At 45.0% G+C, this 22,637-nt stretch overlaps 1 long non-coding RNA gene across 1 annotated transcript in view; it reads left to right on the top strand.

The window, feature by feature from the left end:
- LOC144823692 (uncharacterized) overlaps nt 1-11,381 on the top strand; it is a 95,981-nt gene extending 84,600 nt beyond the window's left edge. Inside the window, exon 4 of the long non-coding RNA XR_013608830.1 lies at nt 10,794-11,381. This is a non-coding gene — a long non-coding RNA (uncharacterized LOC144823692). The remainder of the gene's footprint in view (nt 1-10,793) is intronic.
- Nucleotides 11,382-22,637: the final 11,256 nt, after the last annotated feature.

Below are 22,637 nucleotides of genomic sequence, written 5' to 3'. Positions count from 1 at the left end.
ATTTCCGGGTCCGTTGTTGGAGCACTAGACTGTGTGTCGGTAGCGGCCATCTTGGGGGGATGTGATTTCAATGTACAATAAAGATGTTGACAAATTCAGCGTTCCTTGCTATCGTTTGTGGGTATTTTGTTCATTTGATCTCAACAGAACATCTTCATTATATTAAAACGTATGTCCCTATTTCTTTTGTATTTTACATTGTTTTTAAGGAACGCGAGTGACCATATTATTTTATTTGTTCACACATTTACCGGGAGAAGTCTGTTGGTACATGAAAACAAGGATCTGTTTGTGTAGAAACCTTTCTATAAAGGGATTTTCTTTATGTTTTAGATGTTATTTATATACGGAGATTTTGTTGAGTCTCAAGTGGACCCAGGTAGAGGATGCTGCTTTTTATCACCCTGAGGGTGTTCCTAATCAGAGTCTGCTATATCGGGTTATCAATTCATTTGTTCAGTATTATAGGACCCTCCTATTGTATAGTAAGGGCACTCCCTCTGATGTTTTATGCGCCTATGCATACAAATTGACGGTATTGTTATTGTTTTAATAACATCGTTTGATGTTAATATTTAGGTTCATTAAGCCCAGTTATTATTGAGATAAAAGGTAACTTGGTTTTGGAAAAGTTCATTGTGTTGTTCAAAACGGTGAGAGTATCCTGAATCATGGGCTTCTGATGAGATGTCAGTAAGAATGTCATAGATCACTTGTTGTGCTCTTTTGAAGTTAATTCCCGAAAGCACCCCAAGGGATGTCGTCGTTCAGTCCCTGTGTGTCAGTGTGTTATTTGAAAACCCATCTCTGTTCTCGTTCATGCAGTATCCTTTCCAGGTTTTCTTTGTTTTTAACACTTTCCAACACTACCCATGTCAGATCATTGGTGTGTGGTTTTTCTCGATGAAATGATTTGTCATCCTGGTGGTAGCACGTTTACAGCGGATGGTACTCCTGTGTTCCACTATGCGGGTGCTCACCTTTCTGGTGGTCATCCCCACATAGTGTAGATTGCAAATGCAGGTGATCAAATAGATTACCCCGCAGGTATTGCAACTGGAGAAGTTTCTTAACTCCCATCTTGTACTGTTGTTAAAGTTGACAGATTTTGTCACCGATGTTAAATGGCAGACACTGCAATTATTGCAGGGATAGTGTCAACTCGGTAATGGTTGTGATCTTAGAGTAGAAACGGTAGGTGGCGGTCGGGTATGTACCAAGTAGTCTTTTAGGTTTTTTCCCCGGCGGTGACTAAACATAGGTGTTGGTATGTTTAGTCCACCACTGTTAATCATGGGCCAATGTTTCTTAACTATCTTAGTTATAGTGTCTGATACTTGGTTGAAGGTCGTGATACAGATCGGTCTCTTGTTTTCTGTTTGGGTTTGCACTTTTGGTTCTAACAGGGCATCCCTATCATTGTTGCTCGCCCTCTTTTTCGCATCTTTTATTAGTTTTTTAGGGTATTTCCTGGATTGTAGTTTTTTGCTAAGGTCTTCTGCTTGCGCAAAGTAGTCATGTTTGTTGCTACAATTCCTTCGTAGCCTTAAAAACTGGCCGAAGGGGAGGTTTTGTCTTAGGTGTCGCAGATGAAAACTGTCATAAGTCAATAGACAGTTACGAGCTGTTTCTTTGAAGTGCGTCGTTGTGGTAAGGGCGCCTGAGTCAGCCCAGATGTTTAAGTCCAAAAACACTAGGTGGGATCTGCTCATAGAGCTAGTGAATTTCAAAAATCTATCCTGCTCGTTGAGCCAGGTCAAGAAAGATTCTGCTTCCTCTTTTGTCCCTTGCCAAATCAGGAGGATATCATCTATGTAGCGCTTCCATAATTGTATATGGTGCCTGTGTGGATTGATATTGTTCAAGATTTTGTTCTTCTCCAGATGATGGACATACAGACCGGCTATTCTCGGCGCAAAAGTGCTGCCCCTGCTGGTCCCGTGTTGTTGCTGGTATAGTGTTTCCTCAAACCTAAAAAAATTCTCAGTGAGTGCCAACTGGCAACACTCCATCACCACATGTCGAGGAGTATGATATTTCCAATCATCCTCGAAAAGGACTCCCTCCAGTATTTCTAGGGTCTCCCTATGGGGGAGGCTGGTGTTCAGACTTTCCACATCCAGACTACTGAGAATGCTGGATGTGGGGTCAAAACTAAGTTCCTTTAGTAGGCAGAGAACATCTTTGGTATCTTTTAGGTATGTGTCTGTGCTTTGTACTAGTGGTCTCAAGAAAGCATCCGCATATTTTGATAGCGGTTCTAGGATTGATCCAATCTCCGAGACTATTGGTCTGCCAGGAGGACTGTCAAGTCGTTTATGAATTTTAGGGATCGTATAAAAGTAGGGGATTGTTGGTTTCTTGTTCACCATAAAGTCCGCTTCCATTTTACTTAGCCAGTCATTGGCAAGATATTCCTCAATGAGGTATGCTATAGAAACCCTTATACGTTCCGTTGGATCTTCCCCTATGATGGTATAGTTTCTAGTGTCTGCGAGAAGGCGTAAGCATTCCTTCCTGTAATCAGTAGTATTCTGTAGAACAATCGCCCCACCTTTGTTGGCTGGTTTGATTGTGATGTTGTCATTTTTGGATAGTTCTTGTATTGCTGCTAGATCCACCTTACTTGTGTTCTGAAAAACCTTCACTGTACATGGATCCAGATCTTTCACCTCCTTCATTATTGCTTTCTCGATGGCCAGAAGTTCAACTGGTAAGTTGTTTGATGGTGGGATGAAGGTTGATTTCTTCTTTAATCCTGTGTCACTCCTAATTTGTTCGCCCAGTTCTTTGTCTTGGAAAAAGATTTGAAGTTTCAACTTTCTGAGGAATTCCTTCAACTCGCAACAGAGTTTGAATTTGTCTGTATTGGGGGTGGTACGAAACCCAGACCTTTATTGAGTACTAGTGTCTGTATTTCCGAAAGATTTAATGAGGACAAATTAACCACTAGATTTGATTGCTGCTCGTTGTTGGTTCCGGGGGACCCTTGCTGCGTGTGTGGCATCCCGCTGTCACCACTGGTTCGGCCCATTGTACATTCTGGTTGGGTTTGTTTCTTGTTCCTTGTGTGGGTCGGCCCCTGCCTAAAAAAGGCTTGCCTTGATTTCCTTGGTTGTCGCTCCAATTTTGGAAATTTTGTTGATGATACATGGGAGGACCATAGTAGAAGGGAGGTGGTGGTGGGCCATGAGTATATGGATCTTGATATACTGGCCACATAGGGGCTTGATTTCCTCGCTGTCTCCCCGCATTTCCTCTCCCTCCTCTAGGTCTTCTATTGGGGGTGGTGTTGTAATTACCAGAGGTTCCTGAACTATCAGACCCTGAGTCTGATCCATCACTGTCAGTGTTATATCCTGGGTTTCTGTTGCTGAGTTTGTAGTCGTCCCTAATGTATGGGTACACCTTTTCGTGGGAGAAAGATTTCTTATCCTTACATAGTTTGATATATTTTGAATCTTTAAGGCTTATTTCAAAATCCGACATACTTTTGTTCAACTCTTCCAGTCTTTTTTTTTTTTTTTTTGTAAAATTTTCTTCCAGTCTTTTTTTAAGTTCAGTGGGGTTCTGGTAGGACTTGAGACGGACCTCCATGGAGTGAATTTCTTCCTTAAGAGAATCAACTAGGCGTGACGCTGTTTTGATTATTAGGACTAACCAATCTCGGGTACAGTGCCACGAGATTAGTGACCAGTCTTTTTTAAATTGTTTGTCATGTTGGAATATGAAAGGTTCATTTCTAACTATCAAACCTCTTGGTGCTGTATTTGCTTGTAGGTATTCTGCCATCATTACTCCGTGTATCAACGTTTTGATCTGTGTTCTCTTTAGCTCTGTTAATTCATCCCAGCATTGAGTCGCATCGCTGTTGTCTCTATTGGGTGCCCCTGTATGTGGCAGCATGGAAGCGATTACTCTGTCCACTTCCTCTTCTGAAAACGATAGACCTGTAGTTTCTGCCATAATTGGTTAGTGTTTGTTTTTGTGTGTCTTAAGTCCGATCACTAGGTTACCTAGGATCAGCCGATCCGGTAAACCCTCTTGAGTTTCGTTTAATCTCCCGCAGCCGTGTAGCTGCTATGTACAAATGCAAAAAATGAGGGAGAAGGAGGATTAACAAGGCTAGGTCGGCCTCCAAATCATCTAGCAAGAACAGTAGGAATCCAATGTACTGGATTCAGAGACCTAGCTTGTGTGATGGTCACTGATCAGATTATGTCAGTACAACCCAATGAGAAAGAAATGAAAGAAAGATTTCTTTCTAGTGTCCCCTCACTCACCGGGGTTTCCCCACGGTGAAATCCTCATCATTGGGGCCATCCCAGTTCTCTACGAAAAGGGGCGTGCAGCGACTAGCGAACTACGCAGGAGCACTTAATTGTGAAAGACTATGGGGCCGATTAGGATGGAGGATTTTCCGCCTCCTCCGGGCCGGCGGAAGCCACCGCCGGCCCAGAGGAGGCGGAAAATCCTCTGCGGAGTCACCAAAGACCCACCGCCACATTACGATGGCTGGTGGGTCTTGGTTTCTGTCCGCTGCCTTTCCGCCACGGTCGGATTACAACCGCGGCGGAAAAGCTCTCATTTGGCTGGCAGTGTCTATCAGACACCGCCAGCCAAATTAGGATGCATTAGTAAACATGCTTTTCCGCGGCGGTTTTTCCGCCGTGGAAAAGCATGTGTACTTTTGATTTTGGGGGCCTGTTGCGGGCCCCCAGGGTGTAGGCGGGTGGGGGGTGCACATGGGGGGTACCTATGGTACCCCCCAGTATTTACATGCACAAAGCGGCAGGCACCGCGCGGTGCCTGCCGCTTTGTGCATGTAAATGTAAAACATGCACTTTTAACATTGCGGCGGGTGCTGCTTGAAGCAGCACCCGCCGCAATGTTAAATATCCAGGATGTGACCGCCAGGGTGGCAGTCACATCCTAATTTGCACGGAGGGACCGCCGCAGCCCATGCGGACGGTCCCTCCACCTCTGGGATGGCGGACGGACGCAAGTCCGTCCGCCATCCTAATCGGCCCCTTAGTGTGGTGTAGGTGAGATAGTGATAGAGTGGGTGTGAGTGATTAAAAATACCGTGCTAGTGGGCCTCAACAAATTTAGTGACGCCCACTTTGCATTTCATTTGAGATGCAAAGGAAGGCTTTGGGAGAAAGGGTGCTAACATGCAATTATGCATGTTAGCACCCTCTTGTAAATAGGGCGATAGTTTTATCTCTGCTTTTTTGGCTTTTTTAGCCAAAAAAGTGGAGATAAAGCCCTTGTAAATATGCCCCATCGTTACATAATTAAGGATCATTTATACAGTTATTAAAAATTAACAGTATTTATTAATGATTATATTTTTGTACATATTCTTTACCCATATAAAAACCACAAAACACCCCCAAACAAAAATATATATTACACAATTTACATATATATTTTTTGTGTGTGTTTATTAGCATTTTCAAACAATGTTACAAACATAACACTAACATGCCAGTTCCACTTGTTGTCTGTGCCTATGATACCATTAGATTTGTAAACATTAAACAAGCCATTTGCGCACATTTGTACAGTTATACAATAACGTGGATTATACTCCTCAGGGCCAGCTGCATCTTCTGCCACTTTGTGGTCAAGAGTACCCCCCACATCATCCAGCTACCAGACCAACAGTACCCTCCTGCTCCGCCCGACACAGATTTTATTCCATGACCTATATGCATTATCACAGTACATTATTGCATACCCCCCAAACTCCCCGGCTTACCAGAGTGTATCTACTCTGCTACAGATGCATTTGGCAATACCCCTTCCTCCTCCTGTTGCGCTCGTGCCCACATCAAGAAAGGCTCCCATATATCCCTATGCCTAGATGCAGTCGGCATCAGCTCCCAAAACGTGGACAGTTGTGTATGGCCAAATGTAACATCTGTGATCCACTCTTTCATGGATGGAGCTCCCTTTCTCACCAATGCATAGCTACCCGGCGCCTAGCAAACAGGAGAAGCATAGCGTGTAGTTTCCTCTTTTTGGCGGGTGTATCATTAACATAATACCAGTAGACCTTGCATAGGGTTGGGTTCCTCAATTGTGTGTATTATCTTCTGTATCGTGGTGAATATGTGAGTCCAATACGAGGACAGTTGTGAACAGCTCCATGCCACATGTAGGAATGAGGCCTGCGCACACCCGCATCTCCAACATCTATCATCCTCCCTTAGTCTCATACGGTACAGTTGGATGGGAGTCCTGTAAAACCTGTGTATATACTTAAAGTGAATTAAACAGAGTTTATAATTTGGAGAGAGGGCAGTGAGCTGATTACAGCAATAAGCCCACTGTTCCTCCTCAATTGGGGTGTGTAGCTCTTCATTCCATGCCTGGAGTGCCTTTGGTTCTACCAGTGGGGCTGCATTCTGCATTTGGCTATATATACGTGTTATTATGTTATTAGTCTGCACAGTGACACAATCACACAATTTACATAATTAATTATCAATTAAATAATTAAATAATTTAAAAATTATTTTAGTTATTTACTTCCCTCCCTATACCCATAGAAAACCTACAACCCGCATGTTAAATTCAAATTTAGAAAAATTATACAATTAACATAAATAATTATCAATTAAATAATTATAAATAATTAAAAAATAACTTCCCACTCTATACCTCTACAAAACAGAACCCACAACTCAAACTTAAAAAATTATACTATTTACATAAACAATTGTAATTTAAATAATAATTAAAATTGCCACCCTTTTCCCTACAAAATCCACAACCTGCACCTAAAACTTAAAAACAAAAAATATTAATTAAACAATTATTAATAATTTACAATTTGTATTAATTATTTTTAATAATTTACTTCCCACCCTATTCCCCTACAAATGGCACAACCCGCTACGGTACTAAAATAACAAAAAACTATTACATTAAATTTAAAAACTACTATCAATTTAGAAACCATATTAAGAAAACTAACAATATTTAAACAACCATTTAAAAACATATACAATTAACATATATATATTAAAATACACAAAATAATAAAAAATTGATATTATTAACAACAATATTTTTAACATCGAAATTCTTGTCCTCAATATTCTTGCTCACAATATTTCTGTGTCATGATATTTCCAACTCGATAATTGTGTCCGTCGAGATAACTGAGTCAATATTTGTCTGAAATACCACCCCATGGGGTTAGAAGCTTAAACCTATTTCTGAGATTGGATTTGCTCCCTCTTTGTGTGATTACTGGCATTTGTAACAAAGGGCCTTATTATGATGGTGGTTGAATGAGTGTGCAACCACCATCCTGTCAGGAACAGGACCAGCCGACAGGGAGTCGGCGATCCAGCCAGGGGAATTAGGATCTGACCGCCAGTTGGAAACATTGAGACTTGTGCTGCAGCCTGAAAAAGGGCTGCAGCGCATCCTTCACTGCCAAGAGGCATGTTTCTGAACAACCCTGCACCACGGTGCAGGGATGTTTAGGGGGGTGCCCACCAGATCCCATTCTGGAGGTCCAGGGGAGAAGGGGGCCTGCTAGGGGCCCCCAAAGTCCCTTTCCGCCTGCCTTTTTATGGCGGGTTAACTGCCACGAAACGGCCCGCGGAAAGGGACATTGTAATCCCTACGGCTGTGCCTGAGCAGGCACCACCACTGTTGTAGGGATTGCAGTCCCTCCAACAGTCCGACGGTCTCAAGGAGCCCTTTGGGTGCATGGCGGTCGGTCTCTCCGCCATCCCTACATCCACCCGCCATCGTAATGCAGCAGGCGGTCCTGAAGGGTTTGATGGCGATGAGTCCATAATGGGGCCCAAAATCACTAAAAAGGATAAAGATGCGAGCTATGCCAGTTATACATCCAGGATCTTAACCATGTGTTATTTGTGTGCCCTGTGTTGCAGAATGCTTGTCAGTATTTTTCAAAGCCCATGTATATAACATACACTCTGCATTGGAGGCCCGGAAGTTTGTTTTGTCCCCTCCAAATGAAATTACTTGTTATTTATGAATTTTTAAAATCTTTTTCCAATATTTATTAGTGCTTCTCTTGCTATTTTCTGACATATGATACGGGTATATTCCAAGTCTGTGTCTGTATGCTGCTATTTCTTAAGGTTTTATAAAATTGTTCCCTGTACTGCTTGCACTTTGCACATTGTGCTACATATGATGCAAATTTTAAGGGTGTGATCAAGCAGTTCTGTAAAAAGCTTTTTATATGCTGTCTTGACTTGCCTCACCTGCTTAAAATACTACCACCCCCACACGATGGCCCAAACACGACGAGGCAGAAGACATAAAACACAACAACACCTAGAAAAGGGTTTACTTTGCAAAGTGCAAAGACTCTCCTTTTAGAATAAAGCTTGGGGGTTTATTTATGCAATGCTCTCTAACAGAAAGGCTTTCCCAGATATCAAATGAACAACATTCAAATGTATATAGAAATATATATTTATATGCAAGCAATAATAAAACACTTGGTAAATGCAACACTTAAATGCATGAATAATAATAATGAATAAATAAGCAGCAAATAATACTGGACATCCTGCAAGAAATCAGTAAGATATATACACTAACATCAAATGATTTGTTTTTGGATGTGCACTCTGACTCACTCAAACATCACAAAGAAAACACCTCAAATAATCATTGCCACTGGCCACACCTCACAATGGCAAAAATCAAAACTCAAACACTTCACCTGGTGCAAACACTGCATATTGGCCCACCCCAGACCGGGGGATTTAAGAGCCGGGGAAAAGAGCCTTAGAAACCAGGGTTCCGCTGTACCTAAGTAGATGCGTCCATCCCCATTCGGATTCCAAAATCCCAGTTTCTAAGTCAACAAACCTCTGCTTTATAGTCTCAAAACACACTAGAAGTTTAGAGATTCCTTCCCTCGGTGCCAAGGAAACTTAATGGAACTGGCCAGTTTCCATGCAACCATTCCCAGGCAGAAGGAGTTCCCACGTTCCCTCTACATTCTCACATGTTCCAGCCTTTATCTTAACGAAGCTTACAAAAGCTACCAGGGTACATTAAACAATCTCTCACAAAACAAACCTTGAACGTTATTAACCCAAACACTCAGGAGGTCTGTCTGTGCACTCAGAAAAGCTCAAGCAAGGCAGAGTCAGAATTCAGGATGGCATGAGGCCATGTCAAAGTCAATAGTAAGAACTTCATAATACTTTGCAATGTAAAACATAATGCACATTTGTGCACACTGCCTATAGCATCACATACTTCATCTCTCAATTTACAACACAGAGTGCACATTTGTGCACCACTGCTCAGAACACTGCACTTTGAGACTAAAACGTACATTCCACACTCCTCTCTCATGCTTTCAAATGCACATCCCACACGTTCTGTTCTTGGCAAGGCTGTTTTACCCTGTGACAACTCCCACTGTAAGACTGAAAGATTACAAGAAAGAAACCTTCAAGAGAAACAAGGCATATGCAGGACGTACATTCATGCTAGGGTAAAATGAAACACCAAAATACAATAAAATGATGGTAGTCAAAGGTCATCACATGGCGTCAAACCATAAGCGTGCCTCTGGCGCTGCATTCCACCCCATGACCTTTGATATCATAACATACATATATCAAAAACTGTTTGTCTTAACTGAAATCACAAATATAATTGAAGCACATATTAGAACAGTGACATTATAAACGCATGTGCTTAACTGAAAGCACAACTATAATTGGAGCACACATTAAAACAGTGCAAAAATAGAATCAAGCATAGGAACTCATTAATGCTCCTAATGTCACAAATGGCTAATTCTGGAACATCTACTATTGAAGCAACCAAGCGAATATATTTTTCTTAAAAATAAAGGAAGTTCAAAATGATCTTCTTCTTTAAACTGAACAGCATCTTCTCTGGTAACTTTCTGGACTGAATGAAAATATCCTCCTGTGTGAAAAGTCAACACTCTCTTACTTTGACATTTTTAAACATTTTACTTCATGTCCATTTTTTTTTTTTGTAAACTATGTTTTTATTGCAGATTAGTGGGGTATACAGGCAAGCATTTCGATACATTGGCTTCTGGCAGCTGCTGTCGACAGAGCATACTTGAAATATCACACAGCCATTCAGCCCACAACCCGGAGGTCGGGCGGCGTCAGCTATAAAATGCCAGGAACAGAAGAAAGATAGGAAGAAAGAAACCTTCAAAAGAAACAAGGCATATGCAGGACGTACATTCATGCTAGGGTAAAATGAAACACCAAAATACAATAAAATGATGGTAGTCAAAGGTCATCACATGGCGTCAAACCATAAGCATGCCTCTGGCGCTGCATTCCACCCCATGACCTTTGATATCATAACATACATATATCAAAAACTGTTTGTCTTAACTGAAATCACAAATATAATTGAAGCACATATTAGAGCAGTGACATTATAAACGCATGCACTTAACTGAAAGCACAACTATAATTGGAGCACACATTAAAACAGTGCAAAAATAGAATCAAGCATATGAACTCATTAATGCTCCTAATGTCACAAATGGCTAATTCTGGAACATCTACTATTGAAGCAACCAAGCGTATATATTTTTCTTAAAAATAAAGGAAGTTCAAAATGATCTTCTTCTTTAAACTGAACAGCATCTTCTCTGGTAACTTTCTGGACTGAATGAAAATATCCTCCTGTGTGAAAAGTCAACACTCTCTTACTTTGACATTTTTAAACATTTTACTTCATGTCCATTTTTTTTTTTGTAAACTATGTTTTTATTGCAGATTCGTGGGGTATACAGGCAATCATTTCGATACATTGGCTTCTGGCAGCTGCTGTCGACAGAGCATACTGGAAATATCACACAGCCATTCAGCCCACAACCCGGAGGTCGGGCGGCGTCAGCTATAAAATGCCAGGGACAGAAGAAAGATAGGAAGAAAGAAACCTTCAAGAGAAACAAGGCATATGCAGGACGTACATTCATGCTAGGGTAAAATGAAACACCAAAATACAATAAAATGATGGTAGTCAAAGGTCATCACATGGCGTCAAACCATAAGCGTGCCTCTGGCGCTGCATTCCACCCCGTGACCTTTGATATCATAACATACATATATCAAAAACTGTTTGTCTTAACTGAAATCACAAATATAATTGAAGCACATATTAGAACAGTGACATTATAAACGCATGCACTTAACTGAAAGCACAACTATAATTGGAGCACATATTAAAACATTGCAAAAATAGAATCAAGCATATGAACTCATTAATGCTCCTAATGTCACAAATGGCTAATTCTGGAACATCTACTATTGAAGCAACCAAGCGTATATATTTTTCTTAAAAATAAAGGAAGTTCAAAATGATCTTCTTCTTTAAACTGAACAGCATCTTCTCTGGTAACTTTCTGGACTGAATGAAAATATCCTCTTGCGTGAAAAGTCAACACTCTCTTACTTTGAAATTTTTAAACATTTTACTTCATGTCCATTTTTTTTTTTGTAAACTATGTTTTTATTGCAGATTCGTGGGGTACACAGGCAATCATTTCGATACATTGGCTTCTGGCAGCTGCTGTCGACAGAGCATACTTGAAATATCACACAGCCATTCAGCCCACAACCCGGAGGTCGGGCGGCGTCAGCTATAAAATGCCAGGGACAGAAGAAAGATAGGAAGAAAGAAACCATGTAAGAAAACCATCATTGTTAGGCAGTAGAATGATCCATTATCTGCTTTTCTGTATCCCCACAGTCATCCTTCTCTACAGTTGCACTTCTAAAAGAATCCCCAATTCCCCCTCCCACCTCCCTCCCTCTGTGTCGCTGTTGGTGTGGGCCTCATCATAAGAATATATATCTCTATTCCGAAGAGATCCGGGGGTCGATATTCCCAAGTGTGCCTCACGGAACTTTTCTACAATGATCCCTCATCTCTCTCTTCATCCGCCAGCAGATAATCCTTCAGCGCTTGCACTAGTCCCTCCCACGCCCTTGCCATCTCCATAATCTTCTCATTGGCCGCCCGAGTGGCCTGCTGAAACCTAATCGTACTTTCGCTACGGGCCCATTTCTGTAGTTCACTCGTCCACCTCCTACTGGACGGGCCCTCTCTTGACTTCCAGTGCCAAGTGATTTCCCTCTGTGCTAAAATGAGGCCCAGGTCAATGAATTTACTAGTGATTTTCGTTTTCGCCGTGTGGGGAAACCAAAGCAGCAAACATGTCGCCATGTCATATTCCACTTGTCGATCAGTGACTACCTTAAGGAGCTCCCCCACCTCCAACTAGTAGGTCCCCAGTATCGGACAGTTCCACAACATGTGGTCTAGCTCCACATCAGGTGCCAGGCATCTAGGGCATGCAGCCCCTTGAACCTGGAAGTGCCTCTTAATCTTCCCCGGGGTAAGGTAGGCTCTATGCACTACAAAAAAATGTACCAGCTGAAACCGAGCATTTCTGCCCCCCTTCCAAGTTCTTCTTAGTATGTGGCCCCAAGTCGCATCCGGTATGGGTTTTCCAATGCTCTCCTCCCACTTCAGCTTCAATACTGTAAGTGGTTCTAAGCCCTCGTTCAACATTCGGGAATGGAGGCAGGTGACTGCCCTGAATGTGCCCGCCGCCATTACCACGTATTGGCAGGCCATGGTCGTGCTGGGCTCTGCCTGTCCAGTTTTCCAGTGTTTGCGTATTGCCGTTGTCACGGCCGCATGCAGGAGGAAACCACCGTCCGGGAGGCCAAAAAGGTCCTGCACCGTCCGGAATGGTAGTAATTCACCATCAGCATATAGGTCGCCCACCACATGGAGTCCCAGATCCTCCCAGTCCATGAGCGGGGACCAGTCCCCTCCATGCGTCAGCGCCGTCAGCATACCTAGTGGGATTTCGGGAGCATATGGGTGAGCTACCCCTGCCCGCTTCTGACTTCTGTTCCAACACAAACGCAGGGTCCTTTCTTCCAACGTTAAACCGTGTAACTCGAGTTTCTGCTGCATAATAATATAGGATAGGATGTGTCTCTGTATGCCCCCACTCTGGTCTGGACAGGGCCTCTAAACTCCTTCGCTACATTCTGTGTGAGGATCTGTAGCTGCGCCGCCAAATAATATAATTCAAAATTAGGAACCGCTAATCCCCCCTCTGCTTTCGGCCTCTGTAACGTATCCAGGGCCACCCGGCGCCTCCCGTGGCCCATCAAAAAATCCGTCTTTAGGGTGCGTAACTCTTTGAAGATCCTCTGTGGGATCAACAGTGGCAGCGTGCGAAAATAGTAGAGCAGCCGAGGCAAAGCCACCATTTTTAGCAACGCCGCCCTGCCCTGTACCGAGAGGGGAAGGGTTGCCCAGAAAGCCATGCAGCCCCTCAGGGCCCGTATGCAACGCCCTATGTTCCCTTCTAGCATATTACCAGCCCCGTGGTAGATGCGGACCCCTAAATAGGTGCAGCATGAGTGCTCCCAGATGATGTCCCCGGTCAGCCGCGGCCTGGGCATGGCTGCCCGCAACGGGAAAAGGCAGGTCTTACTCCAATTCATCCTAAGGCCTGACAAGGCGGCGGATATTGGTCGACGTATTCCTGGTCGGGATCAACCTGGCCTGATCGTCATGGACCAGTGCGGTCATGTGAGGCAAGAGTCTGGTAGCCAGAATACGACTCAGAATTTTATATTCCACCGTTAGCATGGACAACGGCCTGTAGGAGGTCACATCGCTACTCTCCTTTCCCGGCTTCAAAAGTGGAACGATCAGCGCTTCCCTCATTGACTGAGGTAGGTGTCCCAGCTCCATTACCTCGGCATCGACCACAAGCAGCCGAGGTGCCAAAACATCAATATATTTAGCGTAAAATTCTACCGGCAGGCCATCTACACCCGGTGTTTTGTTCCGAGCCATCTGCTTGATTGCCCCTCTTATCTCGGGAAGTGTTATCGCGCGACCCAGATCCTCAACGCTATCCTCATCCAACTGAGGGAGCTGAATCTCTGCCAAGTAACCCTCTATGTCGGGGGTCGCAGCCTCCAGTTGACTTCTGTAAAGGGTTGTGTAATAACCCAAGAAGCGTGAGAGGACAGCAGTCTGGGAGTAAACCATCTCTCCCGTCGCTTCGCGCACGCTCCGGATCGGGCAGCCCCTGGGTAACGGGTTGGCCAGTTTCGCCAACATCGTTCCCACCTTGTCCCCCTCTGCATGCACTTTTGTCGTGTACAGTCGGTAATCATAACTTCTCAGTCTTTCCGTCTCTGCTGCCACCAGTTCCCTTGCCTCCAGTAACCGTGTGTGCAGAGTCGGTTGTTCCGGCCGCCGCCGCTCCAAGTCCCGCAGTGCCCCTTCCGCCCTGTCTACATCAGCAATGAGTGCCATTCGCACACCGGAGTACTTTCCTATACATAGCCCTCTTACCACCACCTTGAACGCGTCCCATTCTATAGCCCTAGTGGTAGCCGTTCCGTCATTCTCAGTAAATAACCTTCAATGCCTGTACGGAGGTCAGCACTAAAACCCTGATCTTCCAGAGTCTCCGGTCGCAGCCGCCACGTGGGAACCGCCGTCCTCTCACGCTGCCACTTGATACGCACCAGCTGGGGGTTATGATCTGATATGGTCCTAGTCAAATACTCTGAGTGTGTCATCAGGGCTGCTATCGCATCACTACATAGGATTGTGTCAATCCGAACATGCAACTCGTGGAGTGCAGAAAAGAAGGAGTAGTCCCTATCAGTAGGGTGCTGCCCCCGCCATACTCCGATAAGGCCCCACTGGTCCTGCCATGCTGTCCTCTGTATAGCTAGCCTACGAACCGGGGAAGTATGCAACGGTGGATGCGACCTATCCAGCAGTGGGTCCGTAATTGAGTTAAAATCTCCCCCCATCAGGACCTGTCCCGCCAGGAAATGTGCCAGAGATCCCGACAGTTTTTCAAAAAAACGGGCCTGATCCGAATTTGGGGCATAAATACTGCAAAGTACTACATCCCGGCCATACAACCTCCCCTCCACCGCCACATATCTACCCTCCGGATCTATAACCTGGTTCGTGACCTGGAAGGGGACCCCTGCCCGCACCCACACCAAGACCCCCCTGGCAAACGCAGAGTATGTCGTGCCAAACACCTGGCCACGCCATCTCCTCTGCAAGGCAGTGCATTCCAGCTTGGTAAGATGGGTCTCCTGAAGCAGCGCTATCTGGATTCCACGCCTCACCAGGTATGCATGCACCTTATGGCGTCTCAACATAGTTTGCAAACCACGCACGTTCCATGTGAGGCACTTCAAATCAAGTAACGTCCCCATTGTAACCGCCCCTCAGCTCTTCCATCTCCCCATTCAGTCCGCCCACACCAAAACAGCACTGACCCCCAAGGAGGCTTCTTGTTGAACTTGGTGCTTTCAGTTTTGTGCTTTGCCTGCTATCCGATTGTGCCCAAGGAGAATTGCGCATTGGGGATCTGCCAGGCCGCCTCCCGCCGCCCTACTCCTTGCAACATCGTGGAGTCGGGCCGCTGAGTGGAGCGTGGGCGGACCTAAAGACTACAACCCCCAGCAGCCCTAGCGGCACCCAGAGACAACTTTTCGCGCCAGGAGGCGCTTAAAAAGATCGTCACCCCGGTCGAGTGGGGGCTTCTTGTTGAACTTGGTGCTTTCAGTTTTGTGCTTTGCCTGCTATCCGATTGTGCCCAAGGAGAACTGCGCATTGGGGATCTGCCAGGCCGCCTCCCGCCGCCCTACTCCTTGCAACATCGTGGAGTCGGGCCGCTGAGTGGAGCGTGGGCGGACCTAAAGACTACAACCCCTAGCAGCCCTAGCGGCACCCAGAGACAACTTTTCGCGCCAGGAGGCGCTTAAAAAGATCATCACCCCGGTCGAGTAGGGGCTTCTTGTTGAACTTGGTGCTTTCAGTTTTGTGCTTTGCCTGCTATCCGATTGTGCCCAAGGAGAACTGCGCATTGGAGATCTGCCAGGCCGCATCCCGCCGCCCTACTCCTTGCAACATCGTGGAGTCGGGCCGCTGAGTGGAGCGTGGGCGGACCTAAAGACTACAACCCCCAGCAGCCCTAGCGGCACCCAGAGACAACTTTTCGCGCCAGGAGGCGCTTAAAAAGATCGTCACCCCGGTCGAGTGGGGGCTTCTTGTTGAACTTGGTGCTTTCAGTTTTGTGCTTTGCCTGCTATCCGATTGTGCCCATGGAGAACTGCGCATTGGGGATCTGCCAGGCCGCCTCCCGCCGCCCTACTTCTTGCAACATCGTGGAGTCGGGCCGCTGAGTGGAGCGTGGGCGGACCTAAAGACTACAACCCCCAGCAGCCCTAGCGGCACCCAGAGACAACTTTTCGTGCCAGGAGGCGCTTAAAAAGATCGTCACCCCTGTCTCGCAGGGCGCCGGGCGAAGCCCGGGCAAAGGGCGGGCCGTTTTGTGGCCGTTCGGGGGCCGAGGGAGGCCTGGCCGGGCCCATTCTTTTACATCTACTTACGTCCTCGCCTGCCCCCCAGCCCTAATAGTAAGATTGTCGTGCATTTGACAGTGTCTATCTATGTTACGTGTTTTATTTCACCTACTATTAGGACCTGTTCCTATACTGCCACACTTTACAAAGTCTATTACTCCCAGCTGACATTGATAGGGCTTCCCCCTGGTTGCCTTTTGTATTATAGCTATCTGTTGAGTAACGGCGCTGGAGGGTTATTTTTTCAGGGGTCTGTATTGTCACCAGCTTTGGCCGACTTTCTGGAAAGCTAAGTAATTAAAATACTATTAGCCTTGCTACATAACCCTCATACCTACCTGTTGACCTTCCATGGCAGCTACTCCCGAAAAAATTGTATTGGCTGACGTAAGCGGGAAATAGCAAAGGCACCCTGGATAATTATTTCAGAAAACCTTCCCTTGATATGGAAAAGGACTGTGCACTGGCTGAACGTAGGGCAGAGCGTCGTCGCTCCATTGAATCCATTAAAACCAGATCCCCTATGGTTGTACCATCTCAGATTAATCCAGTGGGTGTAGGTTTGACAACAGGAAACGAGGACCCGTTATCTACGCAGGGTATTCCAATGCTTCTGCGAGAAACGTCTTCCTCATCGGCTGCCCTTAATAGTGTGGGTAAAAATAACATATTAACCCCTAGCGACATTAATACAGGCATAGAAGTCATATCTGATACACCTCGGGCAGTAGTGGGGAATTCTAAAAAGAAAGCTGGGAAGCGGGAGGTCCCTAAAGTTTTTGGACCGCCACCAAATAAGAAACGGAGGAGGGGTGGTGTTTTACAAAAAGCTAAGACTAGCCACTCTGACTTTGGAAAGGGCAAAAAGGCTATTGTAACAGCTGTACCTCCTACAAACACCACTCTAATCACCAATTCAGGTCAGGACATACCGCACGAAATCATATCATCTATAAATACCCCTATATTGACTGCACTTAATCCCGGTTCAATAGCTACTGGAAATTGCACGCCCAAAGAACGATCGTCTGCTGTCTCTTTTGAAAACATCGAACATTTATTCAGGTCATTTATGTCTCCCATATTAGAGAGGCTGAAGAGGTTGGCGCAACGGCTGGGGGACTTGGAAATGGTCATTACCAACAAAGCAGTTCTATCGATAGATACTGCAAACCCAGCCACAGCACCAACCCCGGCCCCTGTAATCCAAAAGGACCTAATTCCATCTAGCAACTCCCTGAGCTGTGGTCATCAAGGGGTAAAGCCACCTAAAGCAGCTCAACAACCCGGCCCACATACCTCTAAGGAAATCCCAAAGAGGGTTAACACAACTGCCATTAGAAAAAATCAGGAGGTACGGGGGAGGGTGCATCCAGATAGAGTAGGAAATCAAAGGGGCCGCCAAGTTGAATTACCACCAGACGCGGTCCCCTATGTGGTTGTACTCACGGGTGTCCCCACCCTAGAAGACGGCAGGAGGGAAGGCTTTAGTCAATTAAAAAATAAAATCATGCACTGGCTTAGCCAGCACAGACCGCTCCCAGGCAACGTCAATGGCGAGATTGTCCATGTGCGGCGGCTATCCTGGTTGGGGAGCACAGTGAAAGAGATAGTGGGTGATCTAATAATCATAAATTTTAGAGATCCAGGCGCAGTTGGACACATCCTAAATTGGATGCCAAGGACTACTGGCACAACCATCGTTCCTTGTGACCTAACCTATTTCTACCCAAGATCCCAGGTGATTCCTACAACGCGTTTAGGGGTCCCTCCTGTAACATTTAATAATCAGTACATGTGGCACGCTCCCAATTCTATTATGCCAAAAAATGTACAGGGTGGAACACTGTACCTTACAGGGGACATGGGAATAACTTCAGGGGGTTAGACTACCCGCAAGGAATTAGGGGAATGGATCATTTGTTGCCATTTACCCCCCTTGAAGTCTCTAATAGATTTGAAGCCTTCTCAGGCTTGGACGACTGTGAATGACGGTTGGGGCCCCCTGGTAATACGCTCCCAATTTACCAGATAAAAGACAAAAAAGATATTTTGAGTTCCCAAAAACACATTTTGGCACCTGTACAGATTATTAGTACACAGGAACCCTCCCTGTGATAGCCCCTCAGCCTGAAATACAAGCTCTTGAGGAAGAAACAACATCACTTCCCCAACTGGCTAATTTGTCAGGGACAATTCCTAGTGTTCTACTGGAACTGGCCCCTGTGACACCTATGGATGTAACATCTCCAATTAGTAATGAAATTCCAGGAAGTACAATTTCGTGGAACATAGCGGGTCTTGCTTCAAAAATTAATGACGCAGATTGGCGTTTAATAACCATGACCCATTCCATCATAGCTCTCCAGGAAACATAGGCCAGTGAGCCAGCCCACTTGTTGGGATACAAAACCTTTTTTACCCCGGCAGTTCCTAGCAAAATGGGTAGACATAAGGGAGGTTTGTCAATATATTTGTCTATCTATTCAGGTCCTACTGTCCTTGGGAGCTTCTTGGATTGTCCATATTATCAAATATTAAAGGTAACATGGGGATCTCTGAAAAATTTAGCTATAATCAATTTCTATAATAACATTCCGATAGCACAAGTGGAAACCACAATTAAGAATTTGTCAGACACCCTCAAGACGATCGTAGATAGCTGTCCTGGGGATTTGGCCCTTATGTGGGTAGGGGACTTTAATTGTCCCTTATGTCCAAGGAGTTTACAGGGCGTGTGTGGCTGGGAAGATGAAAACTTAGGGGTGTCAAGCCATTTTGTCCATACAAAACTAGGGGACATACTTAACTTATTGGTGGACCATTCTATGGCATTTATTAATGAGGCTTGTTCCGTGCCCAAATTATTTACACCTACCTTTAACGCTAGAGGGGAAAAATCAATTATTGATTTCGCCCTACTTTCCTCACGTTATGCTCTACTAGTTATTAAATGGGAGACCCTCGTAAGTGGCATCAGTGATCATTACCCCATCTCATTTACCTTTAAGCTAAATCTGGTCACGCCACCATTTAATATTCAAAGCAATTATGAACTTAATCCAATTCTTGGTCAACGTAACGGATTTTGCATTAAATGGGAGAAGGTAATCCCAGAGAGTTTCCTAAAAAAGCTAGTGACCATTTCCCAAAAGGAAATCAATACGTGCTTGACCCTAGAGGAGGACGAAGAACAAGTTTTGGACTCCTTTAATAAAATTTGCTGTTCAATTAAACACCTCCTGACCAGAATCCCTCGCAATATAGTCAAGAGAACCCCTGGGTGGTTTGACTTTAACTGCTCCAGGGCACTGAGGGAACTTAAAGAAGCATTGCATGTCACCCCGCTAGACAGAGCCCAGGTACAAATGGCAAGTCGTAACTACCGTGCCGCCATGGCCAGAAGAAAGAAAGATATAAAAGCTGAAGCTTGGGAAGCCCTCCATGTAGCAGCAACACAGAAGGCCACTGTTGCCTTCTGGAAGGCTGTGAACGCTCCCTTTTACCAAGATGATCATGGCCCTCGCTTAGATAACGCCATTACAGCTCAGGAGTGGGTGTGTCACTTCCAAGCCCTTTATGGCACTCCGGTTTTGCCTGTACTTTCCCCCGAAATAGCAATAAGTACGGAAGTTGTAGATTCTCTGTCCCCTTTTGACATTCAATTTAAACTGGAGGAGGTTTACAAAGCCTTAAGGGAAAGCTCAGCCTCTAAAGCCCCAGGACCAGACTCTGTCCCTATTGATGTGTTCAAAGCGTATCCTGATCTGTGGGCTCCTTTACTTACTAGAGTCCTGAATTGCATGGGTAAAGGAGGTATTATTCCAACATGGAAGGAGGCAATTTTGGTCCCGATTTATAAAAAAGGGAACAGGAATGATCCTTCCTGCTATCGGCCCATCTCTTTGTTAGATGGCTTCATGAAGATGGCGGGAAGGGTCATTCTTGCTCGCATTCAGGACTGGTTGGAGGGACAGGAAGTGCTATCACCTTTCCAGTATGGATTTAGGGGGGGTGGGGGACAATTGAGCAGGGGCTAAATCTCTCCCTAACCATCTCCAAATACATACACGCAAGGAAATCCAACCTATACGTGACATTTGTGGACCTCAGCTCTGCATTCGATTGCGTTTTGCACGACAATCTCTGGCAGACTTTGAGGGACATTAGGCTGGACAACAAAATAATAGATTATATTAGAGAACTCTATGCTGAGGCGGGTGCAAGAGTAAGATATGGCCAGAGGGGGGAATGCACTGAGCTCTTCAAGATTAATAGAGGGGTAAGGCAGGGCTGTATATTGGCCCCCCTGCTATTCAACCTCTATATTAATGGAGTGGGTTCTTGCTTAACACAACAGTATTACGATTATCCAGTAATCAAAGGCAAACCCATCCCTATTTTACTTTATGCTGACGATGCGGCTATCCTCTCGCAGACAAAGGTTGGTCTCCAGAAAGCCGTACAGACCTTCACTAACTTTATGAATACCAGAGGGTTGCCCGTAAATGTCTCGAAGACGTTTACCATGTCGTGCGGCCCAAACAAACAAAGATCACCATGTCCAATTACTTTAGACGAAAGAAAGGTGGAGTTAGCTGACATCTTTTGTTATTTGGGCGTTCATTTTGATAGGCAGGGCACGTGGAAGTCTGCTGTGAATGCAAGGGCCATGGCATTTAATAGAGCAATTGGTGCTCTTATGAGCTTTGCTAAAAAAATAGGAAATAGGCCAGTCAGGGAGCTCCTCCAAATATATAAATCGAAATGTGTGACTATTGGGACCTATGGGGCGGGCATTTGGGGCTGCCAGCAAGTGGAGGCGATACAGCGAATCGAGAATAGGTTCCTTCGATTTATAACTGCTACACCCGGGAGTACTCCCATATATGTCTTACATGCCGAAGTTGCTCTCATTTACATTAGGAACTATATAAAATTAGCCCCTGTTTTACTATGGCATAATGTCTGGACTAACCATGCCACAGATCTGAATAGATCCATTATTGAGGACTGTTTAAGCTGTGATGGGATGAAAAATATTAAATGGCTTAGCTACATTAAGAACTTTGTCAGTGAGATTGGTCATCCTGAATACTTTACCGACCCAGCCTCACTGGAACAGCTCTCGCGATCCATGCTGAAAAAGATCTTGCTGGAACACTTGGAATTGCAAAGGTGGAAGGGCGAAAGGAATAAAAAATCTGTCATGAGCCACGATGAAGTGACACCTCAAAGGGGCCCTCAGTTGTACCTTGTAATAGACCACTCTTTACAGCATCGTAGGCTCCTGACATACTTCCGCCTGGAAACCTTCTATAGACTTGTATCATTCCCGAATTGCAATGACTGGACGAGAGTAAAAAGGCGGTGTCCCTGTGATGACAATTCATTCCAATCAAATATACACTGCACTCTTTTTTGCACTTTATATAGCCATTCCAGACGACAAATCTTAAAACCCCTCCTGTTAATCTGGGGCCTAAGGAAAGCAAGAGACGCCTATAATAAACTTAGGTCCTTAGAAGATTCTTTCACCATCAGCATAGTGAGCTTTTATTTGAATACAATTTTAAGAGTGAGAAGGACCATCGTCATGGGATAGCAAGAGCAAATCATGTATTTTTAACTCTTATGAAATCAAATTGATTGTATTGTTTTATCCTTTTTAACCATTTTTATTAATTTTAGAAAGATCTAATTTTAGTAATGTCTAAATCTGAATCAAAAGATGGAATTTTAATTGTGATTTTTATGTGTATACTTTTATGAATTGTGAATTCAATTCGAATAAAGTCTTTGAACTTGAACTTGAACACTGACCCCCAAGCACAACACCCCGCACAACTCCCCTATCCCACCCCCCCAGAACAGGACCCAATAACAAATTATCAGTCCCCGTCCAAACTCCCATAACAATGCACACAATTCTAATCTGTGGTAGCCACCACAGAAATCCTTAAGGGCAATAGGAGGGCGGGTCTGGGCCAACGGGCGGCAAGCTGCGCCAACACCCCTAGCCCTAGATCCCATGTGAAAGTGCGCCACCTGAAGTCCAGTCCCATTGTGTACCTGTGATATCCGTTCCGCCAGGGCCAGTTCTCAGGAGGCACGGCCCGAAGGGGTTAGTCACCTGTGATTTCGTCCGCTGTTTGGGGTGTGACCACAGGGCCTCTGGTACTG

The sequence above is a fragment of the Lissotriton helveticus genome, chromosome 3_1, assembly GCF_964261635.1.
Source record: "Lissotriton helveticus chromosome 3_1, aLisHel1.1, whole genome shotgun sequence".
NCBI lineage: Eukaryota > Metazoa > Chordata > Amphibia > Caudata > Salamandridae > Lissotriton > Lissotriton helveticus.
The sequence above is the reverse complement of the archived record's forward strand: the minus strand, read 5'-3'. Positions and strand labels throughout refer to the sequence as shown.